Genomic DNA, 11454 nt, shown 5'->3' on the forward strand with positions numbered 1-11454 from the left:
ATGTGAACACTGGATAAGTTAATATGCATTGAAGCCTGAGAGCGGTGCCTGGGTTTGTTGGCTGAGTGAGGCTTGGCAGGGCAAGATTTGGACAGGGAGGGCTGAGGGCCGAGGGGTTGTGGAGCTGGTATGAACCGGAGACACAGGTGGAGGGTTGGGTTTGAGGAGCCTCTTGCTAACTAGCAGGACTGGGTAGGCAGGGACAAAAAGGGATCATTCCTTTGATTGACGTTAAGATACTAAGCAGGGTAGGTAGGGATCATGCTGCACACTCTGGGTGGCAGGGAGAAGGGAATTGCAGGGCAGAGGTAAGCGTGTAGGTGCAGGATGAGGAAGGCTTGAGCTGTTCCAGGGAGATGAGGGTGTATTTGGAGAGCTGTCTGGGAAGAGGTGGAGAACTCACGGCTTTGGTGCCCGCTAGTTGTGGATGACACAGGGCAGGATGTTTGAGAGTCCTAGATGAGCAAGTGCTTTGGAGAAACAGCAGAAAATGGGAGAAATGTTGAGATATGGGTAACACCCTCTCATACCGACCTCCCCAGCCCAGGAAGCCAAAGCTGTTAGAGTCTGAGCTTAGAAACAGCTTTTCCGAGGCCCTCAGTTTTCCCATGGCATCGTCCACCTTTTTCTTGGGTCTTTGAGAAGTTACTGTAGGGAGTTGGAAAGAAAGCAAGGTGAGCCCTGGTGGCCCTTGGGTTCTCTGCGATCCAGTGGCAAAAGCTTCTATTTAAGATGCACAACTTAGCATCTGTGTTTATCTCCCCTCCCTTATGAGACCCCTTTAGAGCGAGCGTAAAGAAAAAGCGGAAGTTCATCCCACAACTGAGAAGTTAACTCATGCGCTGATTAACCTGGACTTCAGCCCCTACGAAAGGTCATGAGGGATTTGAGGAGATCTGGACCTCCTCCTCCCTCATGAAGATACTGCAGGCAGTTGTCACTTTCAGAGTCAGAATGCTGGATGGGAGAGAACGCTGATGGAGAAGGTGTTCCTGATAGGTATCCTGTTTTCGGGGACCAGCAGCCCCCAGTTCCCTCCCACCCCACCAGCCTTTATTCGTTCATTCAACACAAGGTAATGACGGTTGCTTTATTGATGCGTATGATGTTGAATAAAGCCAAGTCCCTGCCATTCTGGGCCTCACGAATTCAAATAGCAGAAAGCGTTCCTAAGAGTTAGGAGGAGGAGAAGTTTTCTCTGGTTTGATATCTGAGTCCGGGAGACTCTCTCCAATTAAATCTTCAAAGAAGATCTAAATCCAGAGGAACTCTTTTCCACTACTCCCCCCCACCCTCCCCGTATAGCAGTGGAATCTGAAAGGGTGCAAACTCATACATATCATTGGGAGACCCGGTTCAAGCTGCCACTTCCCGGTATCAGTCCCTGTGAAGAACATGGACATCCAGTCTATTCTTCAGCTGCAAACGGATCTCTAGTCCTAGCCTAACTTTTAAGCTTACCAGCGCTTGACTGTACCCCTGGCTACCACCGGACCTATAATCCTGACTGACCCATGACCTCAGCCTTCCTGATCCCCCTAATTGTGCCATTCGCTCCAGATACATACTGTGGTCAGCAGGGGCAATGGGTGAAGGGGGGAGGCCTCAAGGCTACCTCCCCTCACCCTCAACCTAGCAGAGCTCGGAGCTCAGGACTGGCACCTCCTGGTGGCCGTGGGTCAGGGAGAATCCGGGGAAAGGATGTTGTCTGCCGGAAGGAGATACTTTGTAATCTGTCCTTCTAGCCCCATCCCTTGAGCCTGCAGGGAACTTGAGGCCAGTTATGATTTTTTTTAAAAAGGTTTATTTATTATTTATTTATTTTGAGAGAGAGAGAAAATGCATTTGTGGGGGAGGGGCAGAGAGAGAGGGAGAGAGAGAATCCCAAGCAGGCTCCGTGCTTTCTGCATACAGCCCGATGCAGCGCTCAGTCCCTTGAACTATGAGATCATGACCCGAGCAGAACTCAGGAATCGGACGCTCAACTGACTGAGCCACCCAGGCGCCCTGAGGCCAGTTATGATTTGATTATTTATGCTAATTTTTGCTTAAAATGAGGGGAGTTGGAAGTTAGTGGCTGTTATCTCCCGTCACAGTGGAAATGGTAGAGGCTGGGAACGGGAGCCAATAGAACGATACCCCACTCAGAGCCTGGCAAGCAGCCCACGGCTCTGCAGACCCTTGGAGTTGGTGTTTGCTTTGCAGCTGTGTTTGCTTCTGCTCCTAAGAGATATTCTTTCTTTCTTTCTTTTTAATTTTTATTTATTTATTTTTAAATTTTCCTTAGGAGAGGAAATAAGCTGAGAAGCAGGATACCGTACAAAGTTGGAAGACCCACTGGGGTGGAAAACTTTCCGAGCGGGGCAGAGATTAGTTGTGGTAGGTTAAAAGCTGTTATAAACAACCCCCGAGTGTGCGTGGCTTAGTGCAACGAAACTTTAATTCTCGTTTACTCAACATCCATTGTGAATGTACCTGGTCGGCAGCTCTCAGGGACAGATCTCTATGAGGCGACTCAGGAATCCAGCCTCCTTCCAATGCGTGGCTCCACTTTTTCCCAGAGCCTGGAAATTCTCCAGGATCCTGGAGACCTTTTCTAAATTGTCAACGACGAGCTGCCCAAAGAACAGAGGGGACTGGGGCAGCTTATGCAGACATTTTAGGAGCCACACACAACACTTCTGTCCAAGCCCATGCCCCCACTGAGATGCAAGGGGGAAATGTGGTTCAGCCAACTGCGCAGGGAAAAGGGAATGAATTTGATGACCATCCAGTCTGTCTGTGCTGCAGGACAGCTAGAGTCCCAGGAAGACTTGATTTGGGCATTAGTTAGGCAATGCCTCGTGGATGGATTGTGAAAAGGGTAAGTAGATTGGCTGCTCTGAACCCCAGCTAACACTCCATCCAGACCCAGTGGATGCTTTTCATGTGGCGCTTCCTTTCTGACCAATCCTACCATGCACATTTCCAGCACAGCCTGCTACAAAAAGGTGAGTTGGGATACCATTTGGGAATGAACTGGTGATGGTGAGAATTCCAACTCACTCAGCTCTGGGAATGCACAAGGGGAATCAAAGTGAGCAGTGGAGACTCAGCTAGCATTGCTTTAACCTTCACGGAGAGTTGGCGATCCCTTTAGAGTAGAATCCACCCACTGCCAATGGGGAATCTCTCACCTTCCTTTATCAGTGCCGAAAAGTCTACCTTATAATCTGGATCTCCTAACTCCAACAACCAGTGTTTCTCACTACATCACATTTTCTTTGTACCTGCTAGTAGAGGTGACATACAAAGTTACTATCTCATCCAGCCCCTGAGATCAGATTACCCATTGTGTGTAATGCCAGGAGAGGAGAAGACGGTCCATAAGAATCTTCTGTGGTAAACGAAAAGAAAGATGAGAAAGTTCCAGGGATAAAACTTTGCTAACCTGACCAATTGTCTGACCCTCAAACAGAGCAGCAAATGCTAACGAGGGAGATTTCCTAACACAGAATTGAAATAGGCCGGTCAACTGAGAGGAAGTGGCCTATAATCAACTGGAGAGGCCAGGAAGGGTTGCATGACTCCAATCCCAATTAGGGAGGCTGAGACAGCTCCTGCTGGGATGTCAACCTTCCAGCTCACAAATACGATGGCCCACAGCCATTTTCCATTTCCTTTCCCCTGGGCCAAGATTTGCGGGAGAAAAGACAGTGAAAAAAGGAGGATTTCCCTTGATAATGATTCCCTGGAGGATAGAGGGATGGAGGAAGCAAAAAAAATCCCAAGTATCCCAGGAAGACAATTAGGAAGTGAGACTGGCCTTCCCCACTTTAGTGTTCTCCATGCCTTATCCCTTGGGCTCCTACCAAATTCCCCCTTCTTCTCTCTTCTGTAGGTTAGTCACTGATTCTTTTTTTTTTTTTTAATTTTTAAAAAATGGTTTTATTTATTTTTGAGGCAGAGAGAGACAGAGCATGAGCAGGGGAGGGACAGAGAGAGAGGGAGACACAGAATCTGAAGCAGGCTCCAGGCTCTGAGCTGTCAGCATAGAGCCTGACGCGGGGCTCGAACTCACAGACTGTGAGATCGTGACCTGTGCTGAAGTCAGACGCCTAACTGACTGAGCCACCCAGGTGTCCCCGTCACTGATTCTTTGATCCCCCATTTCCCCCATGAATGTAAAATGGTGGTAATAACTGTCCCACGTGGGGATTAAGTATCTGCAAAAATCCCACTCACCTCCTTTGGGTCTCCATTGTCTTTGATTTATTCCTCTCTAGTACTTTGTAATTTCACTGTTTACCTGTGGTATCTGGAGACAGTGGCCTTCTTGGGATTTCCAGTGACTGACATAATTGTCTTTTTGTGCTCAGCAGCTAGTGCAGGCCTGGGCTCTTGAAGTTGCTCAGGGAGTTTGTTCAGTCGGTGGAGGAACATGTGAATCGACAAATGAAGAAACTGGTGAATGAGTCAAAGCATGAAGGACTGCACACCTCTGAGTGTTGTCGAGGGTTAGAGCATATGTCTCTGTCCCTGATTGCCAGCCTTTTGCAAGAGGTAACTAGGGAGGACTCTTACATTCCAGGGAGCCTGGGCTGTCTAGGGCAGGAGCGGGCACCTTCGTTCTAGGAGGAGTGCTTCTGGGAGGCACCAGTAGGAGCTGGACTGCAGTGGTACATGTCCCTGCTCCCAAAAGGGATTCGAAAGGGCCCAGGGTTGGAACGCGTCTGACATGTTCCTGTAGTTTTTGGCTTGGGCTGCCGTCTAGGGCCTCGGGCCTTTGAAGGAAGGTGGTCACTGGACCCCACAGGGCCCAGTGAGTGCTCTGATCTGGGCAGAAGGCTGCTCTGGGTCTGCACATACGTAGCAGAGGAACACTGATGACTCATTCAGCTAATATCCATTTGAAATCATCTGGTTCTACCAACTGGCCACCTTGAGAGTGCCAGAGATTATGTGAGTAAAGGTTACGAAGAGATTGTTTTTTTGGTCTCCATTCTTCCTTTTGAAAATCAGAAGCTAAATGTTGGTGTTTTAGAAGGGCCTCTCTGAATCCCTCCAGAGACCTATTCTTTGGTGGTTTAGTTAGCTTCATAACCTTGTGTAGTGGATTGACTGGTGGCTCCCCAAAAGATGTGTCCACCTCCTAATCCCCGGAACCTGTGAATGTTACGTTCTTTAGAAAAAGAGTCTGTGCAGATGCAACTCAGTTAAGGATCTTGAGATGAGGAGATCGTCCTGGATTATCCAAGTAGACTCTATACCCAATGATAAGTATCTTGGTACGAGTGAGCCAGAGGGAGATGAGACACAGATACACAGAGGAGGAAGTGACGTGAAGACAGAGACAAGAGAACAGAGACCAGGAGCCAAGGGAGGCCAGAGATTGCCAGCTGCCAGCAGAAGCAGGGAGAGGCGAGGAATGGATCCCCCGCGGGAGACTTTGCTGGGAGCGTGGGCCTGCCACCATCTTGAATTTTGGACTTCCACTGTCAGAACTGTGAGAGAATAAATTCCTGTTGTCTCAAGCCACTGGTTTGTTTCCTTTGTAACAGCAGCCACAGGAAACGAATACACCTTGGTTGAGACTGACACCTAGCTGCCAAAGCATTTCCTTTCGAGAGTCACAAATGGTGTCCAGGGCTTTTTTGGGTGTATGCATCAAATCTAAAGGAGAAGGTAAAGGCATACCCAGAACAGACCCGACTTGATTATGAGCAGAAAAGTCCTCTGGAACCTGAAGAAAGAGTCCCTCTGGTATACACTTCGTGTCACAATTCTGTTGGCCAAATATATCTTTTTCTATTAAATTGGCAGGGGCCTCACACAGAGCAGGAAGGAAAGTTTTTCAGTCAAGGCCCGAGGGTTATCGTTACGGGCTGGAGGACAGGGAAATTCCGTGAGCTATTTGAAATATCTGCCACCTGGGTGGTATGTTTACTCTGAGGAAGAAGTTGAACAAAGAAGGTTTATTGTATAAACCATAGCACTTACGGCTACCAAGAATTGTTAATGGTGACCATCGTTATGTGCAGTCATTTACATTGGATGTTTATGAATAAGGCAGGATTTTGAGTGTTTTTTTCCTTCTCTGGAGCACCCTCATTGACCTAAATGGAGGGACTTTTCTTTTGTAAAATGGAATGATCTTTTACCAGTGTGCCTTTTGCTTATAATACCTACACGTATCCTTGCTAATAAAGGTGGTCAGTTGGGAAGTAGGTCTTCTAACTGTTTGATCTGCAGGGGCTGTAACAGGTTGTCCAGAGAAGCAGAACCAATAGGTGATAAATGTATTTGAATATATATATATATATATATATTTTTTTTTTTTTTTAAAGGAATTGATTGCCTCAGTTGTGCATTAGGAAGACCAAAATCTGTAGTGCAGGCTATAAATTCAGGTGAGAGATGAATGAAATAACAGTCCTGAGTCTGAAATCTGTAGGGCAAGCCAGTGGGCTGGAGACTCAGGTAGGGTTTTAATTCTTTTCTTAATGTTTATTTACTCTTGAAGGAGAGAGATAGAATCTGAATGGGGGAGGGGCAGAGAGAGAGGGAGACACGGAATCCGAAGCAGGCTCCAGGCTCTGAGCTGTCAGCACAGAGCCCGATGCGGGACTCGATCTCACGATCTGTGAGATCATGACCTGAGTGAAGGTGCTTGCCTAACCGACTGAGCCACCCAGGTGCCCCGGGTAGGGTTTTGATGTTACAGTCTTGTGGCAGAATTTCTTCTTCTGTGGGAAACCTCAGTTTGTGCTCTTAAGGCCTTCAGCTGATTGGATGAAGCCCACCCACGTTATTGAGGGTAATCTCCTTTATTTAAAGTCAACTGACTGTAGACGTTTATCACATCTACAAAATACCTTCACGAACATGTTTAGATTGGTGTTTGCAACACAAACAGCAACGCAAACAACAGGGCACCATAGCCTAGCTTTTCTTCTTTTGCATGATTAGAATTGTGGCCCAACACATTTTTTTTTTTTTTTTTTAATTTTAGAGAGAGAGCAAGAGTGCACAAGCAGAGGAGAGGGGCAGAGGGAGAGGGAGAGAGAATCCCAAGCAGACTCCACACTCAATGTGGAGTCTGATGCGGGGCTCCCTCCCACGACCCTGGGATTATGATCTGAGCCAAAAACGAGAGTCAGACGCTCAACTTCCTGAGCCACCCAGGCACCCGGCCCAACAGACTTTTTTTTTTTTTTTTTAATTTTTTTTTCAACATTTATTTATTTTTGGGACAGAGAGAGACAGAGCATGAATGGGGGAGGGGCAGAGAGAGAGGGAGACACAGAATCGGAAACAGGCTCCAGGCTCTGAGCCATCAGCCCAGAGCCCGACGCGGGGCTCGAACTCACGGACCGCGAGATCGTGACCTGGCTGAAGTCGGACGCTTAACCGACTGCGCCACCCAGGCGCCCCCCAACAGACTTTTATTAGAGAAGTTTCAGGTGTGGATTTTGGGGGATCTTGCTCTACTTTGGGGGCCTGTTTTTGACCGTGGGGTTTACCGTGGTAAGAGAGATCCCGGTCAGTTTCATTAACTTCTGTCATCCGGGATTCAGCAGTGAGGTTCAGAGCAATGTGTGTGAAATTGATAATAGCTCAGGTAACCCTGGGTCACATTCTTCAATTCCCAGAAGAATTCTACATTCCTCTATGAATAGTTGCTGGTCTTCTCTGGGTTTAGGGAAATGCTTCCTTGTAGTTATTCATTCAGTTCTGGTCCAAGGTTTAAATTCTACAGTTGTCTGGATACCTGGCCTGTGGTAGGCATGAGCCTTTAGCAGTGACTGGCATTTAAGGATCTTTGGAGTTGTTGGGGAAAGGGTAGGGGGTGGCAGGGAGGAGGAGGGAGGAGTCACTGGCGGCGTGGAGGGAGAGCAGTGGAAGGGTGGGAGGGGCAGAGGCAGGGCTGCATCTAGGGAAGTAACTGGAGGGTAAGGAGGGGGAAGATAAAGGCAGAGGCTTGTTTGCTGTTACTTAAGTTTTCAAATTGTTCATTAGCTTTGGCCAAAGAATCTTCCAGTGAAGCAATGTTTAAGTCAGAATTTCCTTTGGGGACCTCTGTACGCTGATCGAAATATCCTCTTCCCTTTGTTTTCTAAAGTTCTCTCACATGAACAATTGTGTGCAAGTCACATGATCCCCAGAGTCCCCCAAATGATCCGTGGTGGAGTCAGGCCATTTAGAAAGACAGGTACGAGAATTTGGATTCTAACATCCAAATTAGAGGCAGGGGTTTTCCTGGAGGAGGAAAGGACTTGGATGACCCCATGAGAGCTGGCAGTGGGTGGTAGAGACGTCATGCTTTGGCCCCTTGTGTCTTCGGACCTCCTGTCCTGACAGTTGACTGTCTCTAAACACAGACCTGACAATTTGTGCTCTTTCGGAAAAACCGGAGAGAAGACTGTCTAGACAAGGTATTGAGATGGAAGAGGAACCTTATCTAGCTTTATTGGTGACCCACAGCACTTTGAACGGATTCTAGTGCGGTGAGAACTACAAACTCAGTGCTCTGTGAGGCTCGCTTGATCTACAGGTCTACAGGGGGCCTCTGCTTGTGTTCTGGCCTGTGATTCTCCTTCCTGTGACCAAGAATTTTAACAGAACAGCATAAAATGGAAGCACAAAAGAGAGCCAAAGAGGTGAAGAGGGATGGCCCAATTCTACCAAGAATGCAAACAAAGGAGACACCACCAAAAAACCTGGGCCCTGAGCTGCTAATAAGTAGCTAAGGACTCACTGCAAAGAGAGGGGAGTTCAGACCAAAGTGCTGACTCACCACACTGGTGTGGATTTGAAGTCACGAGTACGTTGTCAGCATATAACGCACCTGGCCAAAGGCTGGGGCTGCAGTGTTTTGTTGGGACCTCCAGGAAAACTGTGGACAGAAAGGAAGACCACCTAGGTGAGAACAAACAGAAACTGTTCATTCAGAGTCTGTCATAGCAAGGGACCATTATTTGCATTTGTCAGGGACTTCAAGGCAGGCAGGGAGCGGGAAAGTGTTACAGCAAACATAGAAAGGAAGGCTTCAGGCACGCCTGCAGTGACTGGAGGTTGTTGGGGACCCTGGAAGGAGCCTGGCTAGAAGAGGGGCATCTTATGTGACTGCTTGGGAAGCATATTTGCCTTTGCCTGGTTGGTCCTGGGTTGGACGTGGGTACATGAAATAAAGAAGCTGGAAGTCACTGAGCAATTTCTGACCATTCTAGGCCAGTTGCTGTGGGCATTTGACTTCCTGGGCTGGTTGCTAGAGATTGTGGGTAAGGGGTCTATCGTCATATAGGGTCTGGTCATTGTCCACTTGTATATTCAGTTTCTCAGGAGGCACTGGTGTCTTGCCCCAGAAAGTTCACAGTATGGGTAAGGAAATGAGATGTACACTGAAGGGCAAGACTGTGTGTACCTGGAATCAAGGGGTCCATCTGAGGCCAGGCTGAGGGGTCAAATTGTGGGCAGGGTGAGGGTCAGGTTGTGCACAGAGTGAGGGTTCGGCTGTACTCAGGTGAGGGGTTGGGCTGTGGGCAGGTGGCTGGTCAGAGTAGGCCACCGGGGTTGGCCAATGGCTTCTTTCCGGGGGCAGGTTACTGGTGTAGGGCTGACCCAGGGGTGCTGGCCTTTTCTCTGACCAGCGCTGATTTAAGCTCTTCCTACTTTCTAAACATCTCCTTTGGCATTAAGAGACCTTCCCCGGCTGCACCTGGTACATTGAGGGGAGTACTTTTAGGTATACTCTAAGGTTAGGGAGGAATGGTATGGTTTTGATAATAGGGGGCCAGGGCAAAATTACAGCCTGCAGTCTGTCCCTGCTGTGTGGGAAAAGCATCGTCACACCTGCACACAAAGATGCTTTGACAGTCACATCCTCTGACAAGCCAGAACTGCTCCTGTGCCATTGTGTTAAGAATCAAGATGCTGTGATGCCACCGATTCCCCAGGTTGGTAGGGGTAAGGAGATGGTGGGAATTACAGGGGCTTTGTTCCTTTCATTGTGCTATTAAATGCATTTAATACCATTCAACCTTCCCCTTGAAAGGTTGGCTCTAGGAGTAACTGTAATTCATCATCTCCCAGTATGGCTAGTCTAGGGTGACTAGATGGGGGCCACAAGATTCTGCCAACACACCTCACTTATTGTCTTGCCACAGCACCTGAAAGGCCATGTCCTTGCTCCCCTCTTGGGTTGAGCATTGCCTTCTGTTTCTTTATTCACTCATTTGCAAACACTTATTACAAGTGTTACACATCGAACACTTTACTGGGCATGGTGGTAAAATGTTGAGTGAGCTACAGCATTGGCTTCCATGGATACTATAGTCTATCCTGGGAGACAGGTGATAAGACACAAAAGTGCAATGAGGAACATGCACAGGGCACTGTGACAGGACCACGCACGGCGCCGGGCAATGTAGGTGGAGCGGTGAGGTCAGGCATCTCTGAGGGGATGCCATTTCAACTGAGATTGGATTTTTAGAAATACGAAGTTCGCGAAGAACAGAAAAATGCACCTCAGGCAGAAGAAAAGCCTGTAGAAGATTCTCGGGCCAGGGCAATTTGGGCATTTCTGCCACCAAATGTAGGCTGGTGAGCTTAGAGCATAGAGAACGAGGATGGAGTGCATGAGTTGCATTAGAGAGGAAGTGGGCGCTATAGTTAGAGAGGAAGTGGGCGCCATAGAGAGATGCAGAAAGGTGTCTACGTTTGATCCCAGTGGAATATTTGAATCGGAATATTTTCAAGTAAATTTTTTATGAAAGCATAACGTATGGAGACAGCAATGCACAAATCACAGGTAAATAGCTTGCCGAGTTGTTATAAAGTAAACACACCTGTGTAACCATCACCCAGATGAAGAAACAGTATGTTACCCCACTCCGGTCCCATGGGAGACTGCCAGTGGGCATCTGGACCTTCTTAACTGCCTAGTCCTTGTGTGGCCTCTCGTTCAGGAGCTCCTGCAGTATTGTCACTGTCCCTTAGGGTCCTCCCCTGGGCTGAGCACGTGGCTCATGATTGCCTCTTTTACTAGACTTGAGGCTGAATGAGGGCAGGAGCATATCTGTTCTGTCCACCCTTGGGTCCCCACTCGGCTTGGGTCATTTGTGGAATGACCCAAAAGAGTGGAAGCCACTCTTTTGACTCTGGGCTCATTAATCCACATGCTTCCTGGTGGCGAGAGTTTTCAAGTGTCCAGCAAATACTGAAAGACTGAGTAAATGCCTGCTGGTTTTCGTTTTAATTCCATGCAGCAACTTAAATGAGCTAGCAGGTGATGCCCCCCTCAGTGCACCTGCAGCTAGAGTATTAAGGCTGAGACTGAATGGGAGCAAGGGGTTATTGTGGCCATTTTCTATTTCTTGAAAAGTGAAGTTGAAGTAGACAGGGCTTATAATTACAGTTTCAAGAATTTTTTTTCAAGTGTGAAGAAGCTGGGTGAGCGGCGTCTGGCCAAGAAAC

The sequence above is a fragment of the Lynx rufus genome, unplaced genomic scaffold, assembly GCF_022079265.1.
Source record: "Lynx rufus isolate CCGP_SWC_20201006 ecotype Redwood Valley unplaced genomic scaffold, mLynRuf1.p SCAF_8, whole genome shotgun sequence".
Lineage (NCBI taxonomy): Eukaryota > Metazoa > Chordata > Mammalia > Carnivora > Felidae > Lynx > Lynx rufus.